This window comes from Pleurodeles waltl, chromosome 5 (genome assembly GCF_031143425.1).
Source record: "Pleurodeles waltl isolate 20211129_DDA chromosome 5, aPleWal1.hap1.20221129, whole genome shotgun sequence".
NCBI classification, from domain to species: domain Eukaryota; kingdom Metazoa; phylum Chordata; class Amphibia; order Caudata; family Salamandridae; genus Pleurodeles; species Pleurodeles waltl.
The window spans coordinates 124,739,710-124,764,194 of NC_090444.1; positions in this window are offsets into that span (position 1 = coordinate 124,739,710).

Here is a 24,485-nt window from a genome sequence, read left to right on the forward strand (position 1 = left end):
AAGACCGCCATGTCAGAGCACCGCTGAAAAGGGCAAAACCGCCATGTCAAAGCACCGCTGAACAGTCCTGAAACGCCATGTCATAGCACCGCTGAAGAGGGCAAAGACCGCCATGTCAAAGCACCGCTGAAGAGGGCAATGCACCGGGTAGGAATGAATGGCCCGCCACATCAGGCATCCTTATCCCATGAGCAGCTGGGACAGTGACAGGACACTACCATTCACGGGGAGACTCATCCAGTCTGGGCACCAGTCACCCCCCAGTACCAGTATGGACCTGCATTAACTTGAGAGACTGTGGCTTTGCACTCCCCAGGATGTAACAGTGGGCAACCCACCCACTTGGGAGACTTGAGAGACTGTGGCTTTGCACTCCCCAGGATGTAACAGTGGGCAACCCACCCACTGTATAGACTTGAGAGACTGTGGCTTTGCACTCCCCAGGAAACATCAATGGGCATGGAGCCCCGTCGTGGATCAGGCTTTGCGTTTATGTGGCTGAGGTGCCACCCCTTCCCTTCCCCCTGAGGTGCCTGTAGTGTTTCTATCTGATGCCCCAGCAGTGTTCTCTCCGATTTTGGTCAGGTATCTATTGTGGGCCTCGCCCATGCATTTTTGGACTGTTTGTGCACGGACATTGTTGTGTACATATCTGCACTACTTCTCAGATTGTATACATGTAAATAAGAGTGATTTTAGTATACATATATTTGTTTATTTTTGTATGACATGTATATTGGCACATTACAAAGTTTGTCCGAAATTCGCATTGTCTTTGCATTCTTCCGGGGGAATTGTGGGTTGTTACTGTGATGTTTGTAACTGCATTGGTGTGTATGTTGTAATATGCGAGGGTGGGGGTGTTTGGTGGGTGTCCCCCTAACTTTTGCCTCCCCCCTCCCCCGTGTTGTAGGTGCTGTACTCACCAGTATCTTCTGCGCCTACGTCGCTGTTGGTCGTGAAGGAGCAGAAAGACAAGGGCAGGTAGTATATGGAGTTCTGGGTCCATAGAGTCGTCGTTCCTCGTGGGATATGTTAAGGTTAGCGTTTTCCCATAGCAAAAGCTGTTTCCGCTGTGTTTTTATCCACGGTGAATCCACCCCGGAAAAGGTGGCGGATTGCCTGTTGTTATACTGTGGGCGGTACATTGTCTCCCGCCTGTCTGTTGGCGGTGACCGCCGCGATGCTTGTCTGTACCGCCGTGGCGGGCGAAGTGTTAAAGTGGCTGTCTTTGTTGGCGGTTTCCGCCTGGGTCATGATTCCCTTTTTTTGTCCGCCGGCCTGTTTGCGGTATTACCGCACCTTTAACACCGTCCGCCAGGGTTGTAATGACCCCCATAGTCCACAGGGCACCCCCCTTAGGGGTGCCATGCCCCCAAACCACTACCTGTGGCATAGGTAAGTCACCCCTCTAGCAGGCCTTACAGCCCTAGGGTCGGGAGCAATATACCACAGGTGAGGGCACAGCTGCATGAGTAATATGCCCTTACAGTGTCTAAGTCCATTCTTAGACATTGTAAGTGCAGTGCGGCCATACTGAGTACATGGGCTGGGATTTTGTCAGTACAAATTCCACAGCTCCTTAATGGCTTCACTGAAGACTGGGAAGTTTGATAAAAACTTCTCAGCACAATAAACCCACACTGATGTCAGTGTTGGATGTATTGAACAATTCACCCATAGGTCATCTTAGAGATGTCCCCTGTATTTTAGCCAAATTTCTAGTGCAGGACTGACCAGTCTGTGCCAGCCTGCCACTTCCAGACAAGTTTCTGACCACATGGGGTGAGAGCCTTTGTGCTCTCTGTGTCCAGAAAAAAGGCTGCACTGGGTGGAGGTGCTTCACAGCTCCCACCTGCAGGAATTGTAACTCCTGGAGGTGCGCCTCAAAGGCTCAGGCCTCTTGTTACAGTGCCCCAGGGGCACTCCAGCCAGTGGAGATGCCCGCCCCTGGACAAAGCCCCACATTTGGCAGAAAGTCAGCAGGAAAATTAGGAAAAACTAGGAGGAGAGACCACTTCAGCTAGGACCACTCCTAAGTTGTCCAGAGCTGAAGTGACCCCCCCTCCTTGCAGAATCCTCCATCTTGGTTTGGAGGACAGGGACGAATAGGGTTTGTTCTGTGTTGCCCTGCCCAAAGGGATTGGACACTGGAAAGGTGTAGTCTCCCTCAGGGACAGTAGCCATTGGCTACAGCCCTCTGACCCCTGTAACACCCCTAAATCCAGGATCTAAGGGCTCCCTTGGACCTATCTTGTCAAATTCATAGCGACCTCAAGAAGAAAGAAGGACTGCTAAACTGACTCCCAGCAGAAAAGACTGAAGATACCAACTAATTTGGCCCCAGCCCAACCGGCCTGTCTCCAGCTTCTGAAGCCCCTGCTACAAAAAAGCAACACATCCTACAGGACCAGCGAACTCTTAAAAGCCTCAAGAGGACTGTCTGCACACCAGAGGACCAAGATCTCCCATGGACAGAGGCCCTGTCCAGAAATAAACTCCAGCAAAGGACTCCAGAACTGCTCCGGATCGACGAGTCCTGCCCACTCTGCACTCAATGCACACGGCCCCTATCCAGGTGGCCCACCAGTCTATAGCAGGTCCCCAGGCAATTCTGACCTAGTGTCCACCCTGGGTTGCCCCTCCCGGCCAACACCACGACGCCTGCTGCCTAAATCCGGAGGACCCCCTTGACCGCGAGAGAACTGGTTGAATATTCCTGACGCCTAAAGGTACCCCTGCACCCGCAGCCCCCTGGCCTTGAGGAATCCGACCACTGGTCCAGCAACATTTAGCAGCCATTCCTCCTCCTTGTCCAACCTATGGTTTTCCGGAACCGACCCCCTGGACCTAGCCTCCCCTGTGATCCCCGGGGTCCCCCTTTTTTAAAAGCATTGGGAGCCTGACGCTGTGTTTGCACCCTGCACCTGGCCTCCCCTGTGCTGCTGAAGGTGTGTGTTTGGTGCTGACCTGTGCACCCTCGGTGCTCACCTAAACCCCCCAGGTCTGCCCTCCGAAGACATGGGTGTTTACCTGCAAGCAGATCCAATTCTGAGTGCCCCTAGTCTTCATAGGACCCCATTCCAAATCTGGCAGCAACTTTGACCTCTGCACCTAGGCGGCCTGTGTTGCTGGTAGTGGGTGTTTGGGGCTAACTTCAAACCCAATCTGTGGACATCCTAACCCCCAGAGACTGGAACTGTAAGTCTTTTATTACCTTAAAACTGTACTAACCTTTCTTCCTCCCTAGAACTGTCTTTGAAAATTGCACTGTGTCAACCTTTAAAACAGATTATTGCTATTTATTTGAAAACCATATAACTTTCCAAATTGAAACAAAGTGTTGTTGATACATATGCTTGCTACTGACTTTCAAATTTGCTTACCTGCAAACTGAATCTTGTGGTTCTAGAAATAAAGTAACAACATATATTTTTGCTATAAAAAAACAATTGGCTTAGAGTTAATCATTGAGTTATTGCCTGTGCGTGTAGAACAAATACTTTGCACCACCCTAAAATAAGCCTAACTGCTCGACCACACTACCACAAAAGAGAGCATTAGTATTACCTACTTTAACCTCTTTTAAGCCTCTGGGGAAACCCTGGACTCTGTGCACACTATATCTCATTTTGATATAGTATATACTTAGCCAGCTTCCTACACTGGGTGTGCTGCTTCCCGGATTTTACTGACTCCCTTTCATCATACCTCCGCAGTATTGTATTGAGATCCAATAGCGCGCACATATAAACACGAGGCATCATCAACAGGATTTTGCTTCTGTCAAGTTGCCGTTTGGATGTTAGGATCATACAGGGAGTGTGCCACTGTATTCCCTTGACATGGTGTGTGAGATTATCCTGGTTTGCTGTGTGTTGCACAGTATCGTCTTGTATCCATCATATATTTCAGCCCAAACCTTGCACTGTTTCCCAGTCCATGTACACAACCTGTGACAGTGCACAATGGTTGTGGGGTACATGGCCCCACCCACTAGTGAATTAGGGTATACTTCACTTGAGCCTCCAGTATGATAGGTCAGCTGGACAGGGCGAGGAGAGCTGAGATGATGATGACATGTGGTTCAATCAATACTCACATATTCCATTCTGAGATGCCACTGCTCATATTTTTGACAGACTCGCGACTGGTCCACCTCGATATATTCCCACAAAAACTCACCTGCCAGCAAGACATCATATACCTTGTAACTTGGAAGCCTTATTGGCCAATGCCTCTCTCAATATCTGTCCTCTTAAAGTGCTGTTCCATCACATGTTTATATATTTTTCTACATCAATCATGCATTCTTTTCCCATAACATATGCAGATAGTGGTCACATGTTTTAAACTCATATTTTGTTCTTCCTATTTTGGTAGTTCATAATGTCACACCTACAACACATAACACTACTTTTGCATTTGTGAACCTTAGCATGACTGCTGTTGTTTCAATTTCTTGTATAATTTTTTTGGGTTTCTCCAAACGTTATACTTCTTTATGCACAGTTCAGTCTTACCGTTCTGCCGTTTTTTTTTTATTTGATATTTTTCCAATTTTACAAAGTCTACAGTTATGCACAAATAATATAATATAACATCAACTGTATGTAACTGGAAAAGGACAATATGGACGAGCAAAATCAGCCATATCAGTGCAATCCTTTTGACTGTGGACCCATCTTGGTCCATCCTGCTGATTCGCCGCAATCAATGTAATGGGCACTGACTGATAAAAGTTTCAAGAAGAAACTAAATTCATCACAGAGGAGATGGAAATCATGGGTGAGGGAATCCTCGTAAAGTACCCTCAGCTGTCAGGATCAGCAGTTGAGTCTCAAGGCAAAACTCAAAATCTTCCAGGACATAATCAGGAAGTGCACCGTGGGGAGGATTACCACCAGGAAGGACAGGGATCTCAGGTGTCGCCAATAAGACATCTACCACTGGTCGCAGCTCAGTGCACTTGACATCCCATGGAGGTTCTCTGACAGTCTGGTCCTGGTTCATCTCAGTGCTCCAGAGGGCCCTGGTGGTGACCTGCCCCGGAAGCCATGCTCAACTGCAAGAACCCGAGAGCAGCAAAGCTGTGAGGACCACTGACTTTTATTGCATCTGAAACATTCTTATCCTACTTCAGAATTTGGTGTTGGTTATCTTATTTTTAAAGGCTACAAAAATTTGAACGACAAGATGAAAAAGTTGGAACAGTTTAACAGGAAGAATGGGACTAATGCTATTGTTTAGCAACCATACCTCTCAAGGTGACATCATTTAGTGAGGTGCAGCAGAAACTCAAATGCACGTGGCTATCTACATGTGAATCATCACAACAGGAAGATTTGGTCCATGAGGTATGGAATGTCATCACCTGTCATTCACTGGTATGACTGTTTAGCCTATTCATTGATTTCTCTACCCTGTATGGCATGGCAACACAAAGGAACAACGTATATTACCCAACTGTGCTATGCTTGTCTTTGTGTGGGGATGGACATAACTGTGAGTTATTAGGATGTTCACAGGGAAGTTAGGTTTCACAGTCTTCTAACGCACACGGATAGAGACATAATAACCCAATGGCATGTAAGTTGCATGCTTACAAAAATGAAGTACGTTCACACGTACTACTATATATTAAAAGCATTATCTATGCTGTGTAATCATCTCTAAATAAATGAGTGGCTATTTGTTTCATGTTGCTTCAATTATTCTACAACCCTCAGACCTGAAATGCATGTTTCTTGTAGCTGGTATATGGTTGATCAATGCTTTGGAGCCATGGCACTACTCTATGTAACCATCATGCATGTTAGTCCAACGCCCTTCTTGCAAATTAGTGCAACAGTGTGTCTTTTTGTATATACACGACAGCATGTCAACCACCTTAAGTATTGAATCTGCAGCACACAAGCACAATGTTGTAGCTGTGAACCTTTTTGCTCCTGTTCTGTGACATATTGCCTTTTTATGTGATCTTTGCCTCTATTTTTTAAAGTAAGCATCAGCCGGTGGACTCCGCAGGATAGCAATAAAGAACCAGCTCCTTGGCCTGAGGACAACTGGGTGCCAGGTGGTCAAGGACCAACACAGGAGCCCACAATCTCTACGTCGTCCTCAGTGAAATGTCTCCTCCTCTTTATGGGTCTGGTTCCTTCTGGTGAACTTCCCTCTGTGATGATCTAAAGCTCAGGTAGATCAGGGGTTTGCTAGAAACAGTTCTGTCTTTCAGCGTAAACCTTTTTTCGTGGGGTGCCAATGGAATGAGATATATCTGCTTTACCTATTTCTCCATGTGTACATTTAAGCTACATGTGCTTGCGTGATGGAATATTATGGTTATGCCACACAGGTGTGTTACCATGTTCGGTGGCGATATTTGTGTGAGAAAATGCACACACATGACAAACTCAAAAACAGGTACATGCTGTACCACCCATGATCTACATATGCTAAAGTGAGTGGACATCATAGTCTTTGGATTCATAATATGATGCTCCTACATTTTATGAATTATATGAATTTGCAGATTTAGTCGAATGTAAGGTTAAATTGTCACCTAAGTTTAAAATTGCTAATTTTTCTTTGAGTATTGGGAGTGTTCACTTTGTTAAAAAGAGACAAAGACACGGAATTGTACACACGTTAAGACATGTCACTGAAAACATCACCGAAAACACTAATATTTTAATATAAATTCAAGACACATATAAAAATACCGTGTAAACTATTCGTAACTCACAGATTGCAATGCATCAAAACAGAAAATAGTTATCTTTAATGTTTACAGCAAATATGGCGCTGCACAGGCTACGCGAGATTTCGTTGTATAGTGCACAGCGCTAGAAAAGTAACGGGAATCCTTCATTAATAGAACATTGGTAGAAAATTAAAGGGTAACCTTCATTAATAGAACATTGGTAGAAAATTAAAGGGTATCCTTCATTAATAGAACGTTTCTTAGCCACTACAATTCGTGAGGCTCAAGATAAAAATATAAATTTCAACCAAACTATTATCATAATATTAGACATATTAAAGCACAAAAAAGTGCTAATAATAAAAAGCCCACAATGGATTTATATATGTCATTATAGATGTGAAAAACCCAACATTTTATTAAGAAATCAATAAGAGCAAACTCTCAGCTTTACAACATAAAGTCCATTCATTAAGGGAGCAGGTCAGCAGCAGCTGCGTTCAAATAGTGTTAATTCAGTCTGAGCCAGTGCTTAATTTGTAAATAAAAACGTGCCGGTGCCCAAAGCCCTCCTCTTAAACACGCGGCTGATGCAATTAAATGTGAAAACACAGAATACTGAGGCGGGGTAATCCTGAAGCCATCTGGGCCTCCTCAATCCATTTACAGCCACGCCCTGCCCCCTCGCCTCACTCTAACAGCTCTTTACTTTCTCCCTTTGCGACGCTTTTTCATTTTTCCCTTCCTCCATCTTTCCCAAATGTGTCTTTTGCTCGCAACAAATGCTCGAGGAAGAAGAATAAACCCCGGCCCTTAAAAATAAGTGCCGGTGCTCAGCACCGGAAACAACAAGCACACATTAAGCACTGGTCTGAGCCAACAACTAGACCGTCAGTTTCAGCTGCCCAGAACACCAAAAAGTGTATGAAGTACAAGGGTAACCCCAACACTTTCCAGAACCTGGGGCAATACAATATATAAGAGAAAACAATGGTTCACATCGGCTTTACTCCCCAAAAAATATTATCTACTCTATAGTTTTAAGTTTTACCAGGAATGGCTCACAGGGCTTTGTTGGGGTGGGGCAGTGTGGGTGTTGCGGGGAAGTGGGGGAGGGGGGCAGGGGGAAGCACAGGGGAGGCGAATTAATCAAAATAAATGTTTTTGAAATCCCTTACCTGCTTTTCTGCCGCGGCTAATCTCCCTTCCCTGCGGCCAATCCTGACACTGCTCAAAGCAGACTGGGAGCCTGTGCATGCTCGTGCCGGGCTTGAGATAGCCTACAGCGCATGTATGTTAGGCCAGCCCGAGACGGCCGGCCAAACATACATGTGCAGTGAGGGGAGTACACAGTGCACTCCCCTCATCTCGTCATCCCCAATGCCCCGGCTCTTTAACAAACGAAATGATAATAAACATGATTTATTATCATTTCATTTGTTAAAGGGTTTGCAATGGCTGCTGCTGGCAGGGTGGTGACACTCCTCCGCCCTAATAGAGGAGCCTCGACGGAGTTTTACCCAGTCAAGTATAGAGCAGCGAAAGAAAACAATATTCTATAGCAATTAATTTATTCATTACATAATTTCTAAATTTCAATAGCTGTAGTCAAGATCCAGTGCTCACACTAATGTGGGAATTGTCAATAGACTTATCATATAGACTCCATTTATATTGTGAAAAATAACTCTAAGAAGTCATATGTATTTTTATGTGTGATGTACGTATTCTTTTCATTTCTCCATCACTTATCTCTGCACCCTTTTTCACTTTAGTGTGAGCACTGGATCTTCACAAAATATAAATTTTTTCATGTCTTTATGCAAATAAGTGCTCCTTTTTCTCCTTTTATGGAGGTTTCAGCTCTTTTTCCTCCTCTTGTCTTCCTCATTAAGCTTGCGTAGGGCTGTTTACGTCAGGGCACATGTCATTGTTGGACCTTTGGCACCATCCTTGTGGGACTAAATTTTCTCGAGATATTGGTGTGGATGCTTAGTGAGATGGGCTCATTCACTGAAAATAACTGTAACATAATCTAATGGTGATGAGGACAAGTAAATGACTTCTTTAGTCACCCAGTGCCACAGCTCTAGGTTCTTATGAATATCTGACCAGCAAGGTGGCCACTGCATAACTTAAAGGGAGATTCGGGTGTGGGTGACAGGACGACAGAGACGAGCTAGAAATAAAAAAAAAGCACTTACCTTGCCTCCATCCCTACTGCCTCCTGCTGCCTCACGCTCCACTTTTTCTGGTGTCCCACCATGCACTGCTGGGACACCAGCACAGGCTCCCCAGCAATCCTGGTGCTGCTTATATGAAAAACCTTGCCTGAAAACAGCACCAGGATTTGTCTGAACAGAGTGACTGCTGCTCAGACACAGTCTTGGGGGTCTGTGCAGTTTCTCCAAACCAGCTGTTAAACGCAGCCGGGATGGAGAAACCTAAGTGCTCTTGTGTGTTTGACTGGTCTCAGACGGCCGTCCAAACACACATGTGCACTTAGGTGCACTCTGCCCTCCTCCCGCCTCCCGGGGCCCAGCCCCGCCCCTTCCTGCACTGCTAACTGTGCCAGAAGCAGAAAAATAAAACAATAGTAATCTATCTTAAATTTTCTGCTTCTGGCACAGCAAGTGGGGCGACGCTCCTTCACCATAGCGAAGAAGCCGCCGCTGCTGACCAGACACAGAGAAGTATCCCTACCTGTACTGCACTTTTGGAAGTAAAGCAAATCAGCTTTTTTGCTTGGATTACACTATTATAATTAGAAAATCATCAACACTGAAGCTGCAACGCAGACATGAGAATGGTGCACTGCTTGTAATGTTGCTAGAGGCACCCACTGAATGGGAATAAGGCCTTCGTGATGGCTGGTGAACTCCTATCTCATTTGAGATACATTGGTGTGTGTGTTTGGCTAGGCCTCGTGCAGTCAGCTTCATTACACTGTATAGCATGACCCAAGCAATCCTTCATTCTCATGTTTCCTGGTGTCACTGAGCCACCTTCACTTTGTTTCACTCTACAACTCTGCATCGCTTCATCTCCTCGGTGTGCTGCTGTTTCACAAATTAAGAGTGACTGTCGATGAAGTGGCAGAGCTGAGCCACCAGTCAGGGACCCAGCCAAGTGTGAAAGACACATGCATTCAAGTTATTGAAATGAGCCCTGTTTTTTATTCCAGGACAGTAGAGTGACATGTTGAAGGGTGTCTGTGTTGTAAACCCCGTGTGCCTACTCTTTTGAGTGACACATGCAAAAGTATGCATTTTACAAACTGCACATGTCAAAGATAAAATGATTATTGTTTTAAACATGAATGTAACATATATGTAAATAGAACGGCATGTATGTGATAATGTCTTGCAAAAAGGAATGTGCATTTACGTAAGTGTCCCGTGACAGCATAAATACATTTACGTAATACATGGAGGTCTCTGCACAAAGACATCTATATTAGTCAAACTTGACTTTCTTCATAGCTGACTTCGTCCTTCACTTGCTTATAATCCTAGTTTGACATCATGGGTATTTTCTTTAAATTCAAAAACTGCAGAATGTCTGTGTAGGTGTGAAATCCAGGGGAACGTTTCATAAACAATTTTATTGACATGGAATTGCTTACAATTACAATTCATTGCAGAATGAAAGGGAGTTACAGTTTCTTGTCTTTCAAGGCTGGACTTCTGCGGTTTTTCCCTGCGAAGAATAGAAGTGCAAACCTAACTGTACATCAGCGAATTCATGTCAACAATAGAAACTCCGGCATTTGTGTAAAAGCAGCGATTTAAGCAGCAATACCACCCATTATCTTTTCATGTAGGCATACTAATGTATTCCTTCCGGGTCCCCACATCTAGAAGTGCCGTGGGGCAGCATGTAGCATACATCAGCTCTCCAATAGTCAACATCTCTCTATACCAGAGCTGCTTCAGCTCTCCTGTGGTTAGGAATGACCCACTTAGCTAGGGGTAAACACAAGTTCAAGAGAGATTTGGGCCCTCTGGCCTGTTAAGAATGCTCCACAAGGCAATTTTGGGCTCATTCGCCATTACCAGCCTCCTACCCCAGGCGGAGTACTTCCGTGACTTACTCCTAATAGGCATAAACTGCTGTACAAACACCCCTTCTCCGCGAGGCCATGTTTGGCCATGTTTGGACAGACACTCTTCCAATGACATATTTTCCACTCAGACACCTTTGACATATTTTGGAACTGCTTTGGAAAGACTGTGAACGTTTATTATATTTTTATAAATAAATAATAAATATCCATAGTGCACATATCTCACAGATGTAAGTCAACCAGCTTTTGTTAAGCAGTATAGACCAAAGACTATCCCCACGACAATTGACGGAAATCAACCATGGTTGTGGAATGGAGAATGGATGGACTAGCTATTCCTACTCTGATATCAATATAAGGCTAGCCAAAGAGTTGGAATAAAATAAAGGCTGAAGTAGTAGCCAAGCACCTCACATTCCACACGCCCACCTTAACCAGTACTAGATTTGTATCATCCATGATCTTTCTGTTGACCTCAATGTTCCTGGAGGGGAAAAGTTACACAGCTAAGTTTCTACAACTTTCTATAGGACAAAGCCGGACTGGCCACGCATAGTAGCCCTGGCAAATTTGTCAGACCAGCCCCCCAGGGTGGGGGAGGGGGCACAAGAGTGAAGCATTGCTGCTTTTGTTATTGAGGCCTGGTATTGCAGCACCCCTGCAAAACCAGCCTCTAGTAACAAAGCTGGCCCCTACTGCTGTAGAACCGGCCCCCACCCTTCTAGCCTCCTAGGGAAACACCTCATGCCCAGTACGGCCAGTCCATGCCTTCTATGGGACCCTCTTCACTTATGTCTAATTTACTAAAATAAGGAAGAGTTGTGGTGGTGGTAGGCATGCAGAAACACAGCAGTATTAACTAGAAGACCTGAAAAAAGCATGTATGATCTAGGAAACATATCACTCCATTACCAGTGTCCAGGCACTGACCCACCAAGAAAGCTATGTGTTGCAGGAGGTTGGCATTCTTCCGTAATGTAATAAAAGACAGGAATTTATGGATGCCATCGCTTCTTGGAATGACAAGCCCAGTGAAGTTGACGGATTATGAGTTCGCATAACAGAAGTTGATGCATGGCTCCAAGAGCGATATTCAGAATCAAGGTTTTTTTTGCGTTTCCACATAGCACACGCTTGCACAACATTGGCCCAAGAGCATTAGAGCACTTTACATGAGCACCACATCACAATACACTTTTTCAGGCATGGGGAGGTTAAGGGCCTGATTGAGATCTTGGCGGACCAGTTACTCTGTCTCAACAATGAAGGATATCGCGTCCGCCAAAATATAAATCCCATAGGATATAATGGGATTTATATTTCGGCAGATGAGATATCTGTCACCGTTGTGACAGAGTAACTCGTCCGCCCAGATCTCAAGAAGGCGCTAAGCCTTTTGCACAGAATCACAGGATGTTGAGCTGCGGTCAGGACTTGGACATGGTTCCCCAGTCGGGGCATATCTTCCCCAGCTGTAGTCTAGCTAGGGAATCTGTAAGAATAAGGACCCCATCTGATACAGCACAATAAAGCTACACAAACTAATACAAAAGAACACTCCTAGAATTAGAACAATTGGTACTGTTTACCAACCAGGTGTAAAACTGAATGCAGACACACATCAGCACACTACACACACACATACGCTAACTCTTCTCTATCTCTCATACATTTATATGCAACGTATATATACATACCCCATAAAACGTGTTACAAATGCTAAGAGTTCACTGCGCTCCTCTTGCGTTTATTTTGTGTTGTGCCTCATTTATTTAATCATGCAAATTTTGCAAATAGTCCATTTAACTTCAAATGCGAAACAGACATAATGACATAATGATGTATTGACTAAATTGATTTGATGCATCGCATTAAAATGCCTTTGATGATATACATTTAACATTATAAGAAATATACATTGGTACAAGTGGTAACCATGAATGAGGGCTGTACTATGGAATGTTTTTTCAGTGTTTGTTGATGTATATATGTTAGAGTTTCTATTAAACAGGCATTTTTAAGTCTTGCTTTCTAGCGAACGTATTGTTACATTACAGTGGGCCCAAGCCCGTCCACTGCTTCATATTGGTTGACTTTACTGTAAATCTCATTTGCTTCCTTCTTATTCATTAGCTTGTGTAGGCTTTCCTTTCTTTTCTTGTGCTTGTCCCTTCCCTGAAGCATAGACACATTACCACCTTGCTCCCTTTCCCTCTGTCAGACCTCATCACACCTGCCCTCTCTATGCTTCCCCACTCCATCCTCTGTGATTCTGGCTCTATTGCTTCTGCTCCCCCACACTTCACGTTGGTGTCTCTCACCTGTGTTTGTCTATGTGCTCCATGTTCTCCCCCTCATGTTGCGTCTCTCCCAGCCCGCCATTTTGCTTCACTCCCATGACCGACAACAAACGATTTCTAGTCTAGCTGCTGCACACACCCAGACTTGCTAAAGAAGAACATGTTCCTTCCACACTATGTGAGATTCATGCATTCATGTTTTTTTCTTTAAATGTGACGTTTGAGAGAGTGAACTTACTGCAGAGCATTTACTTAGTTTCCTCAAGACCCTGGGTTTAATCCCCAACTTTGCACTAATTTTGTCTGCTGTCCCTTCAACTTGACTCCTAGAGGAGCTGAGGTTATTTGGATCAGCTTCGTCAGCCAGGGATCAATCGATCTGCATGACTTTTGGATCAACTTTGTTGGGGAACAAATACTGCAGCTCCACTTGTAAATGGGTGCAATAGCACCAGGAGACCTGGACCTGCACCCATGGCCTGGAGTGTCACAGTGGAGGAGGTCAGGTCCTTGGTTTTCTTTCAATGAAGTGCAGAACTTCCCACTCTGAACAGCATCACCAGCGTGCTCCTGTCCTCCCAGAGATACCGCAGAGGGAGTCCAGTGCCACAGAGGAGCAAAGCAGTTACTCCTTTCTGTTTCACAGGTTTTAGACTTGACTCTAAGACTCCACAGTTTCACAACATTACACATTTTAGTTCTCACCTACAAGACAGCTTTTAGTCATCTATAGGCAAAAGCCTATTGTGAACAACTGTGCTTTAAGTGAAATGAAAAGTGTGGGGGTGGTCTCCAAAATGTGGGAGTGGCCTGGGTAATTATGGGCGAGGCTTAAAACACCTGAACTACAGCCCTGCACTGTACACAGCCTGCTGTCTCTCAGCATTTAGGTGTCTCTTTGTCTGTTTCCTGCTATTGCATCCAGACATATCACACAACAACAAACACACTCCTAAAACAAGTGAGACCTACTCGTATGGTAAAGCATGTAAGGGCCTGCTGAGAGCTTCCATTTTTAAATGCATATTTTATCTTACCATATCCTTTCTGTCTGCAACCTTTTACATGTCCTTTCGGTCTTGGTATAATGTACTGAGAAATCACTGCACGTTGCTTGTTTCTTATAAGCTTCGATGCCATCTAGTCTGTACACTCCGTTCGAGGCTCAGCACATAGCAGGCGATGCCCTAAATATTCTGATTGTCTGTGTGAATAGCTGTGCATTGGCAGATATATCATAGAGTCAAGCTTGCACCTACGGTGTAAACCCATTCAGTGGTCCAGAGGGCAAACTTTCCTATGGGAGTTAAAGGTGGGAATGCTTTTTGACGCTCTCCTTTTAACGTTAGGAGGTGAACGTTATAGGAATATTGGGAGTGGGATGAGGGTGTGAATGACACCTACAGACAATGAGACAGGGAGGGGCTGTGCCAAGGATATTGTTAAATGCAAGATTTGTTTACTTCGACAGCACGCTGCAGTTGGCACATAGACATTGTCAATGAATGCATATTAATGAATGAATGAAAATGAAAATTTGGGAAACCCATTAGGAAGTTACTGTGATAGTCTACCAATTGTTTGCAAAGATCTTAGCTGCCTGGAATGAGCAGTGATGATTTTCCTGATACTAATCAACAGAAATTTGCCGATGTGGCAGTGGTGGTGAATTAATACTCTAGTCACCTGCTCAAGCTGAGTTGTAACACTAGGTGTCCTGGTGGAGTGGAAGGGTGCTAAGGTTTCAAGGAGTGATGGTGATCTGAGCAGACTGGGCTTTAGGGGTTGATTTTTGCCCTGGAGAAATTGGACACTAGGTAGAGGAAAGTCATCCAGTATCTCTTGGCAGTGAAATATTCAGAGATTTTGGATTTAAGGAGGGGTTGAGAGTCATCGGCGTACAGGTGATAGGAGAATCCAAAAGAGGAAGTGATGTCAGTAAGAATGATGGCGAAGAGAGGACAAAGGAGGGATATTAGGATTGAGTCTTCAGGCACATCAACAGGCAAAGGGGGGTTGCAGTGAGGGTGGATAGCATCAAGAAACAAAGGACAAGGGGTTCAAGAGGTTTGACCTGAACCATAATATTGCTTTACCCATAATGCCTATGGGCGCAAGAGGCTCAAGTAAACTAGAGTGGTCAATTGAATAAAAAAAATCTGAGTAGGGGAATCTGAATGGTGTATAGGTGATGCCACTACTCAGAAAGATTGCAATAGAAGTAGAAAGAGCTTAGCCAAAAGGGCAAGGAGTTGGGGATCAGGTTTGCGGGAGAGCCCATGTCAGAAGAGTCGAGTTGGACAAAGTGCGCATTGAAAAGAAGTCAAATGTACGGAAGGGGGTGTGAGCAGTGGCAGGGGAAGAGGTTTTCAGCAACAGGCCAGATCCTCTGAAAAACGATGAGGTTGGAGCTTCGGCAGACTGATGTGACAAGGAGCTTGTAGGAAGCTGGCCTGGTGTGTGGTGGGTACCTTATACCAGGCCTAGGTATCCCCTATTAGTGAAGCGTAGGCAGTGTCTGGAAGCCAGGCTCTCTAGAGGTAGCTGTGGGTGAGCAGCCAAGGCTTATCTAGGAGACATGCAAAGCTCATGCAAAACCACTGTAATCACACAACACTTACACACATAAATAAAAACACTCAGTTGTACAAAAGTAAAGGTACTTTATTTTTGGTCACACAATACCACAAAGTACTGGAGAGGCAACCCTCCAATAGGAGGCAAGTAATATACTAATTATATACACCAGTAAGCAGTAATAGGCATAGAAAAGGTTAGAAAGCAGTGCAAATAGCAATAACCAATAGTGACCCTAGGGGGAGCCGAAACCATATACTAAAAAAATGGAATGAGAACACAGGACCCCCCCATCTAGGAAAGTGGAATGTGTGGAGGGGAGCTGGGAGTACCAGAAAACTACAGAGGTAAGTAACAGTACCCCCCCAGAGACCAAACAAGCAGGAGTAATTCACTGGAATTTCCACAAACCACCCACAAGGAGTTAAAAGAAGAAAAGAAGACACCCAGACAAGACTGCAAGAAACTAGCTGTGGATTCCTGGAGGAGAAGACATGTGGAGAGAGGGGGTCAAGTCCAAAAGTGTCAGTGGAGTCCAGGAGGAGTAGGAGCCTCTACCCACCCAACTGTACTTGCAGGAGTTGGTCGATGGTGAGTAAGAACAGGTCAGCACTGCAGCCCTGGAGCCGGAGAAGAGTTCCTGATGGATGCAGAAGATGTCCCACGATGGAGTGAAGATTGCTGATAGGTGTGGGTGCAGGAATTCCACCAACAAGCCTTGGCAAAGGCAAACTTGCAGTTAGTGGAAAGGTGGTGCTGCCAGGGACCAGCAAGACCCAGGAGGACTCAACCCAGGAGGGGGGAGTCACAGGGGACCCTCAGCAATACAGGGGGCCCACAGAAGCAGAGGCAGCACCCAAAGGAGTCACACAGGACGGGGACACAGAATTTGCAGAAGGAGCCCGGGCAGCACTGCAGAAAGGGATCCCACGCCGCAGGAGAACCACACAGAGGCCTGTGTGCCACAGGAAGGAGTGCTGGGGGCTGGAGCTGCAAATAGCTTGAAATTCCCTTGGAGGAGATGCAAACAAGCCTTGGCAGCTGCAAGAAACACAGTGCACGGGGTACTGTCCTGCGTGGGAAGGCAAAGGCTTACCTCCACCAAAGTAGGCAAGCTGGCAGAGAGATCCAAGAGGACTACTACAGACCACCAACCATGATGCAGGATCCAGGCAGCTCAGGATGAGAGGAGATCCATGCAGCCAGTCATCGTTGAATTAGGTGCGGATACAGGGGAGTGACTCCTTCACTCCAAGGGAGATTCTTCTTCCTTCTCGTGCAGAGTGAAGACTTGCCACCCTCAGAGGATGCACACCTGGGGAAATGTTGCAGAAGCTGGAAGGAGCCGTGCAAACAATGTTGCAAGAAGAGTCTTCCTCATGGATGAAGATTGTCGGTTCCTGGAGGGTCCAGTCGCCGTTCCAGTGGTCAGAAGTCAAAGTGGAGGTTGCAGAGAAGTCCTGCTGGAAGCTTGCAAGATGAATCTGAGGACCCTCCCCAGAGGAAGACCCTAAATAGCCCTAAGAGTGGGTTTGGTCACCTAGCTAGGTGACCACCTATCAGAAGGTGCCTCTGACGTCACCTGCCTGGCCTGGCCACTCAGTTGCTCCCTGCCAACCTTGGAAACAAGATGGTAGAACACAGGGACCCTCTGGAGGAGCTCTGAGCACCACCCCTTGGATGGGGATGGACATGGGAGTGGTCACTCCCCTTTCGATTGTCCAGTTTCATGCCAGAGCAGGGAGTGGGGGTCCCTGAACCGGTGTGGACTGGTTCATGCATGGAGGGCAGCAAATGTGCCCTTCAAAGCACACCAGTGGCTTTGGGGAGGCTACCCCTCCCAAGCCAGTCACACCTATTTCCAAGGGGAGAGGGTGTTACCTCCCCCTCCCAAGGGAAATCCTTGTTCTGCCTTCCTGGGCTTGATCAGATCAAGCAGCAGGAGGGCAGAAATCTGTCTGAGGGGTGGCAGCAGCTTGGGCTGCCTGGAAAACCCTGTAAAACTGGTGGTAGCCATGCTGGGGGTCCTCTAAGGAACCTCCAGAGTGCAGGGAATCATACTTCCAATACTTGCAACAGTATTAGGGTATGATTCTGACATGTTTGATACCAAACATGCCTAGGTTCGGAGTTACCATTATGTAGCAGGACATAGGTAGTGACCTATGTCCAGTACATGCGTAAAATGGCATCCCCGCACTCATGAAGTCCAGGAAAATGGAACTAGAGTTCTTGGGGGCACCTCTGCTAGTGCAGGGGTGCCCTTACACAGAGGTACCTGCACCCTGCCGTCTGGGCTGAGAGAGCCTACCATTGGGGTGACTTACAGTCACCTGGTGCAGTGACCTGTAGCGAAAACGGGTGCCTGCAACTTATTAGGCAACTTTTACTGTGCTTCTACCTCCATCACCTACAGAACAGAGCTCAAGAGGGGTCAGCTTTGCATCAATATTTTTAACCAATATGTAAGGCCTCTGTAGACTCTTATTCGCTCCTGTGACATTTGTGAAACACACTGAACTAATCTGTCGTCTTAGTGGTTTTGGATCCAGTACAGACAATCGCACACTCTTGTCTTTCAGAAGTCGAAATGTGGATGACTCGAAACTGGCTCAAGTAAAATCTTGATATAACAAAAGTGGTGATGATTGGAGTTAACGATAACTTAAGGATGTTTATGGCCACCTCAAATGGGTCTTCAGCCTTCCCCTACCAAAACTGTAAAGAGTCTTAGGGTAAAAGTTGATTTCATGTTCAACATTTCATCTTAGGTCCATGCAGGCTGTACTCTTCGTGTGCAGAACCACTGCAAATTATGTCCTTTGGAAAGCCAACTGCTGCAGTCTTGACAGCCCAAGTTCACTTTGTCTAGGCATTAATAAATCTATTTTGCACCGACATCAATGTCTTCGGAATTAAGCAGCCAAACTCGTGCTCTCAGTTCCTGAATTTTCTTGAATAGCTTCCCTCATCCATCATCTATGCTGAATTCCCATCGAGGCCACAGAGTTAAGCTTAAGATTTGAAGATACGGGTGCAGCTGCTTTATAGTGGTGCAGTATTTTTAAAAGACCTGCACAGTTCCTTGTATATCCAACAGTTTTCAGGCAACAATAAAAGTGCCAAGATAACTCTGGTGATTAATGTACTTACTAAACAGAGATCTAATTTTTGTTTAATGGCAGCTTTGAATCATCTAAGATAGCGCAAAGAGTTAATAGGCCTCCTGCAAAGAACGTGTAGTATGCAGATTACAGAAGAGTATTTTATGTGCATAGCTCAGTGGGATGCTGCTTTTCTTACAGAGACTCTTTTGTTACATTGTAGTTCGTAAGTTACAATCATAATCTAGCACAGCGAGCTATGAACAGCCATCCAAAAGCTACAGGTTAGAAAGCTATATTTTTTCACTGTCTTTGATTATCCTAATTTTGTTACAAATGGTTTGTTTGGGTAGAAATAAATTGTTATGAGTAAAGTGAACCCTGATCACTCTGTTGCCTTCTGAATCCTGAGTTTACGCTTTCCCAGACCAAGCACTTTTAAAAAATGCATACCAGTATGGATGACGTGAATCCTACACCTTGGAGTCACTTTTGTCTTATGTAACATTTTCTATACATTGACTTACACACACAATTCATTGTCTCTGTATCTGTGTGTGAAGTAAAGTGTTTGAACACCCTACGCTGGTAAGAGAGGTGCCATAAAACAAATTAACTACATGTGAAGGGGGCGATAGAGAGATGAGAGACCCTGTTAGTGGCTGAAGTTGAGGAAATATTTGAAGACCCACAACAAAGACTGCTGAATACTGGCGCACTGTAAGATCATCATTTACTATGCTTTAAAAACTGATACAATTGAATATATAATGAAAAATGTGTTGTAGAATGCACAGTTTTTGCCATTTTTCCCAAATTTTATTGAGGGGGGAGAACCCCCAAACCCCATTGTAGTGGTCAGGCTCGCTCCCTGTGCACTTATGAGGGCTGGTCTGACAAAATTTGCCAGGGTTCCCAGCCCGGTCCTGCTTTATATCGTCCATCACTGTGTGCAATAGGCACTATTACCCAAACAGAAAACTGGGTTCTTCCTACCTCCTGAAACTTTGAACTGCCGGCATTAGGAAATACTCTTGGAGGACTTCTTTTTTCCTTCCTTGGCTCCCAATTTATTGAATGCAGCTTATGTCAGATTTAAAGGACATCTTGCTTCTTCTAACCGCTAGGAAAAGTATTAAAACCTTACTTTTCAATGACTTATCTTGGGCTTTTTTGCTATCTGTTATTGTTTCGCCTTCATAGCACCAAGAGGCCTTGGTGGGAATGATAGTTTAATGGCACAACTAACATCTCCATTAGAAACACTATAAAAATACTCCATAGTAACTCTAAAATTATTCAAATTAAATCCTGAAATCGTATCTGGATCTGAATTAGTGGACGGCCAAAGTCCCTGGAAAAGTTCCTCATGCCCGGGGTTACTCTAACTCATTTCGGCCCCTATTTATACTTTATTAGTGCCGCATTTTGCATCATTTTTTGACCCAAAAACGGCGCAAACTTGCAAAATACAATTGTATTTTGTACGTTTGCGCCGTTTTTGCGTCAAAAAGCGGAGCAAATGCGGTGCTAAAAAATTATAAATATGGGCCTTGGTCTCCTAACTCAGGGTGGACGCAACGAGTTGAACATGCATGCACTTTACATGTCCAGGAACTAGGAGAGCGTGATGTCAAGGCACAGAGGATCTGCACCCTGAGCCTTCAACAGTTGAAGGTTGTGTTTTCTGACCTGCATTTTAAAACTATGGATTTCAACACCCACACTGCGACAATAGTGCCTGTATACCATCAGCGGCACAGATCAGCCATCACTGAAAATGCAGTCTCGATGGGGCGGACCGTCCTTACCCGGGTACCAATGAGTGACAGCATCATGACCAGAACCTGCTGACAAAGCCTCAAATAATTGTCTTCCTTCTTACAGCTCCACTTAGAAAAGCAACAGGACCCTCTTAGATGTTCCTATATGTTTCTCCTTTCTCAGAATGAGTGTGTTCCTTCTGACTTGTCCAGTTCAAACAGAGAAGGCGACTTCACCTCAGACAGTGCTCATCCCTCGCCGGACTGCCAGTACAATATAACTCACATCAGCGTGGGTAGAGAACCAATGGTGGGGGTAGGATGGACCTTCATCGATAGTAATTGCAGTTAGGCTGGTGCAAAACAAGACCTACTTGAGATCTACACTCAGTTTAAGCTAGGTTTGAGTAATTGTTGACCCACCTTCAGGAGTTTACCATGGTGGGCTGGTGGCTTGCCCTGTTATGGGAATAAGGGTGATTACCAGAGCTGACCTGCTCTTCCTTCTCAGCATGGCTTCGGCAGTGAAAGCACAAATAATTAAGGTACCTGTGCTCTTTGTCCACGGGTAGGCCCAGAAGCAGTGGTGTACATTACTGTGGCTCACTCATCCGGGACTCAGGACCAGTGTCCACACAAGCCCTGCAGGCAAAATTCCGCCTCAAATCAATGACCATGTGGCTTCTCTCTGTGGCACGGTGCTGTGGTGCGGCGATAATGTGTGCAGGCTATCTGTGACAGACCTTAAATGAGGCCCAGAGTCCTGTCACTCTCCTATCTTGTTTTACCCTTGTGTAAGAAATAGGTGTAGGACATAATCTTTAGCAACGGGTTCCTGGTCCCTGACTTGCTGGTCGTAAGAAGCCCTTTTCATTGTGTGCCCTTAGATACTTGAAAGGACAGTTTGTTGGCCCTCTCCATCTATGTTACCATTTATCTGTGCCTTACAGAGCACTGATATGTCACACGAAAAGATGTCTACAAACATACTATTACTTGAACAAAGTTTGGTGACGCTTCTGATTGTTCCTCATGCAGAGTTTCAAGCTTCCACTCCATCTACGACAAAGTATCATTTTGGGAAAATGTCATTAACCACAAGTTGTAAACAATGCAGACATTTCCCATGCAAGCGTAACGCATTGCTTTTTCTGTGCCTTAACCACGCATGTGCTAAACTACACATATGCATGGTTCAGGCACAGAAAAAGCCATGCGTGGTTCGGGAGAGGATGTGGAGGACGCAGTGAGGGAAGTGGGCCTGGGGCTGGGGCAGGGTTGGTGGGGTGGATTAAGGGATTCGGATTCGGATTGGGGCAGGTGGGGAGTCGGGTGGGCTTTTTTTTTTAAGGGGTGGGGAGTTTGGGTATTTTTTTAGGGCTTAGGGTGGGGTGATTGGGCTATTTTAGAAGGGCAGGATTTGGGGGGGTTGGCTATTTTTTTATTTAGGGCTAAGGGTGGGGGTGGGGTAGTTTATTTTTAAAGAGGTGGGGAAAGTTTACTGAAGGGTGGGAGGAGAGGAGAAGAGGAAGGATTGGGAGAGGACATGTGAGGTAAGTGGGGTTGGGGCAGGGGTGGTGGATAGTTTTTAGCGGTGGGGTTAGATTTAGGACTTGAGGGGGTGTCTGGGTACTTTCGTTTTTAGGGTCAGGGATGGGGGGGCCGGGGTAATTTAGTTTTTAGGGATTGGGTGGAGGAGTCAGTAAAGTTTTTTCTTTTTTAGGGCTTAGGGTGGGTGGGGGATCTGGGTAGTTTGCTTATTGAGGAAGGTTTTAGGGCTCAGGGCAGGTAGGGAGTGTCGGGGTAGTTTAGTTTTTAGGGGCGGGATAGTTGTTTTTTAGGGCTTAGGTTGGGTGGGGTTCTGGGTAGTTTGCTTACTGGGCAAAAGTTTTAGGGCTCAGGGCAGGTGGGGTGTGTTGGGATAGTTTAGTTTTATGGGGAAGGGGTAGTTTTGTTTTAGGGCTCAGGCAGGTAGGAGTGTTGGGGTAGTTTAGTTTTATGGGGTGAGGGTAGTTTTTTTAGGGTTCAGGGTGGGTAGGGGGGTCGTGGTACTTTATTTTTTAGAGGCGGGGTTGGGATAGTTTTTTTTTTAGGGCTCAGGGTGGGTGGGGGGTCGGGTAGTTTAGGTATTAGGGATGGGGGTGATTTTGGGCCTCATGGCGGGTGGGGGGGTTGCATGAAGGAACCACACATGCCGTTTTGCATGCCGTTTCCACACATGACTTCACTAGGCATGCTTTTACAACAAAATTCGTTGTAAAGGCATGCGTGGTAAAGGCATGCATAGAAAAAACTTGGTTGTGGTTCCAACCGTGTTGTTAAGGCATGCGTTGTTCCAGCATGCATATTTCCATCATACAACCCATCATTTTCATGCAAAATCCCAATTCCATAGCATTTAATAACACAGTTTTGTTTTAGTCATTTTTACATGAAGGCCACAAGAGCAGAATTTGTACACGCCTACTTATAATTACATCCATCACCTTTGACACTAAAGCAAATGCCCATCAACTTCTGGTACAGTTGTAATCATACAAAAGGGAGGCCACTGCTAACTTCTCCAAGAGCACCTTTGCTAAAGAAAATGCACACTGGTCTCCAGCCTGGAGATGCAGTATACACAGTTGCAATGCAGTTGTTTTTCTACATCCAGCTGGGGGTCAGAAAAACCCTATTCGGCATTGAAAAGAATGTTATCACTGACTGAAGGTATGTTATCATTGTGCAATGGTTTTCAATTATTTTCCCTGTATTCCTGAGGACAAAAGACTTGCCCCTGTAGCTGAAAATGATACTGGACCTTGGTCGACCACGACCGAGGATGCTGAGGGTTTTCCTCAATTCTTAGCATTGAGAATGACAGATATGCTGGCTGTCCCTTGGATAGGATGTCCCACTGTCCTTAAAATGAAGCTAAAGGAGTGATATCAGATACATGTTGATGGTGTTTAGTATGCTTTAATTAATACTAGCACCTAGAAGCGCCACAGCACCTGGGCTAGAGGTTCCTCAGTGTCTATGAAGAAGGCACCTAGCAGGCCACATCAAGCTGGCTAAGGCTAATCATTATGTGAAGACCTGGACAGACTGTTGGCATTAATGTGTATCCTTCTCAGCTAGCCAGGAAGCAGGCTTAGGCAATATTTCTTGTAGCCCTGAATTCTCTTTGGTACAGCACTGCTCGCAGTCCATTGAAGCTGGCATCAATAGGCAGAATGTAGGATAGACTGAGTACACACATGCCAGAAGGGTGTGGGAGGTCTCAATACATTCAGCTGATAATCTTGGTCCAAAGGACCCTGTGGTTACCTACCTGCTGACTCTTCAACTGATGAAGTTGAAACACTGGCATGTGGCTTACCTTCTGTTAAAGCCCTCATACAGCATGAAAACTGCAAACTGGAATTGAAAATATTGTGGCTTCTAAACTACAGAAATATATGTCTACGAATAATCATCCAAGAAATACTCTATCAGATTTTAAATTCTGAACCAAGCCTTGTGGGTGATGGTGAGGTATATCTACTCGCATTCTCAGGACCCCTGTGATACATTTGCCTTTGAGGTGCTGGTCCATGTTGTAGCCCAGGATAGTGTCTGTTGTCACAGTCTTAAAATGATTTCCCTTCACTCTGTTGACAAGATCTCCACACCTGAGACAGGGCACAGATTTATTACGGTCCCTCTAATGCGATTGATTCAGAAGTCAGTGGTACACCTGCATCATTGAATCGGTGCATGGCCAGGTGGGAGATAGGATAACTCACCTCAGAGCTATACTGAAGTAGAAGTATTTCCTATTAAACATCTACCTTTATGACAGCTTATGTGGGTGGCACACTATGACCTCGTGAAGATGTCATTAAACAGCCACCTCAGCCTGTGAAGGGTAATGGTGTTTCATTTTATTTTCTATTTCCCAGCACAATATCAAAACCTGATAGAATTTGAGTCACATTTCCTGATTGT